Raw genomic sequence first — 2,417 nt, 5'->3', positions numbered from 1 at the left:
AATTAATGTACTTGAAGGGCTAGGTAGCTACTCATTTACTAAAGAAATCTGAGAATGGATTTCTCGTATACGTTCGTTTACTAACCATTTAATCATTGGCTTATTAATTGATGATTATCAATAGAATACTTATAGATATGCATATCCGAAAACAGATTCCCTCCAATGAATATCATAAACATTAATGGATTCCATAAGTACATACTTATAGCCTGACAATGTCCACAACTCATGCATCTCATTTTAGACAAGCTAGCACCATCGATCCATACTCCATGGCGCCCAAACTACTTCTAGCACTAACCATCCTGGGCGCCCTCGTGCCATTCTTCCATGGCGTCACGGCCTCAACGTCGTTGTGGCCGCTCAACGGTAGCAACGGTGGCTTCAGCCTCCGGCTCGTCGCCAACCACCAGTCGGCGCACAATGACTTAGCAAGCCTCCAGCGCGCCACAAACCATGTATAGTGCCGGATTACCAACCATCTCCTCCCACTGGGCACCGTCACCAACATCACCGTCAACGCCGTAAGGCCTCTTGTGTGCCCAGTGACAGACATGATGTACGCCGTCATGGTGGGCATCGGCACGGGGCATCAGTCCAAGAGCTACAAACTCGCGCTAGACATGGCGACCGGGCTGACCTGGATGCAGTGCGCCCCGTGCCACCCCTGCCTGCGACAATACAACCCGGTGTTCGACCCAACCCAGTCCCCGACCTTCCATCATGTTTCAGCGAATGATGGCATTTTGTGTCATGCACTGTACAAACCGCATCAAAACGGTATGTGCGGGTTCGAAGTCGGCTTCTTGAGCAGCCATGGGTCGGCTTCGGGAGTCCTCGCCAAGGACACCTTCTCCTTCCCCAAAAGTGGCCACGAAGTTCGGTTTGAGCTACTGCCTGGCATGGTCTTTGGTTGCGCCCACCACACCGAGCACTTCAACACCCACGAAGTCCTTGCCGGTGTCCTCGGCCTGGGAATGTGGAAATCCAGCAAGCCACCTACCTTCTTCACGAAGCAGATCAATCAAGGCGAAGGTGTGCGCTTCTCTTACTGCCCGTTCCCACCGGGGATGAGCACGTACAACTTTCTTCGGTTTGGCAACGACATTCCTAGCCATCCATTGCCAAACGTGCATCGCCAGAGTACACCCATTCTTATGCCAGCCCAAGCAAACGACGGGTACTACGTCAAGCTTACTGGGGTCAGCGTGGGCGGCATCCGGGTGTCCAGCGTCACACCAGAGATGTTTCGGCGTGGTGCGAGAGGGAAAGGTGGGTGTGTGATCGACATTGGCACAAAGATGAGTGTGTTTGTGAATGAGGCATACATCCACATAGAGTCGGCGGTGCGACACTACCTGCAGATCCACGGGGCACAACCCGTGCAGCTGCACGGCCACCACCTATGTGTCCACAAGTCGTCGGCCCACCGTGACGTCCTCCCGAGCATGACGTTGCATTTCGATAACAACGCGGGGCTCCGGGTCATGCCGGAGCATGTGTTTCTCGAGATCGTCCATGCTAACATCCACTATATGTGCATCGCCTTCTTCCCGTCTTTGGAGTTGACAGTCATCGGCGCAAGGCAACAGATCAACCACCGCTTCATCTTCGACCTTCATGCTCGGACACCCACTATTAGCTTCAATCCAGAGAATTGCCACCTCGATGCTGGCACCCAAAGCTAAATCTCAACATCTTGTATTGTAGCCCTGCTTCGAATAAATTTGATACAATAAACTCCTAGGTTTCCGACATGACAGTTGACTGTGTTGCTTTTTAGGGGTGGAAAATGTTTGGAACACTAGATGAAGATTCGATAGCCTAGATTAGCCCTCTCCTAGTCCATTTATTACAACTACCAAACTGCCCGTGCATTACGAGCAAACACCAATTTCCATTTACCAGAGTGAAATTTACATATAATATTAGGGAACTATCTGGTTATTTTGTTTGCCTCTCCATGTGCATATGGGGAAACAAAAAAACTGCAATTTTCATTTTTAAAGATCAACATTATAAACATTTTTTAAAAATTGCACATGTTCTGTTATTTGAACAAACACGGGAGGGATGAGTTTTTTTGCACATGTGATGCTAACCTTGTTTGTTTAAAAAAATGATGAATGCACAGGATGAATATGAACTTAGAAGTATGTATGATTTAGAAACAGTACTCAACAAAACATTAGGACACATCAGACACTATTATTACTGTCAGATAATTCATGTATCAATCAAATGTTACAAAACAGATTAGTGTCTCCAAAGGGCACACCCGTGTGTACTTCTGATGTCTTCGATTGGATATGATATGGCCTGTACTACTGCAATTTTGCTACTCAGTCGCCTGGGGATGGGACCGGGGTTGAGCCCGCAGTTTCACCAGCGATGCCCATGACTACTCTGCGTTT

The 2,417-nt window shown here is 48.4% G+C and overlaps 1 pseudogene; it reads left to right on the top strand.

Annotated features, from left to right (window-relative positions):
• The first annotated feature begins 275 nt into the window (after window positions 1-275).
• On the top strand, window positions 276-1,691 carry LOC123158413 (aspartic proteinase nepenthesin-1-like; annotated as a pseudogene).
• The last annotated feature ends 726 nt before the right edge of the window (window positions 1,692-2,417 follow it).

This window comes from Triticum aestivum, chromosome 7B, assembly GCF_018294505.1.
Source record: "Triticum aestivum cultivar Chinese Spring chromosome 7B, IWGSC CS RefSeq v2.1, whole genome shotgun sequence".
NCBI classification, from domain to species: Eukaryota; Viridiplantae; Streptophyta; class Magnoliopsida; order Poales; family Poaceae; genus Triticum; species Triticum aestivum.
This window is presented reverse-complemented; position numbering and strand designations above follow the sequence as displayed.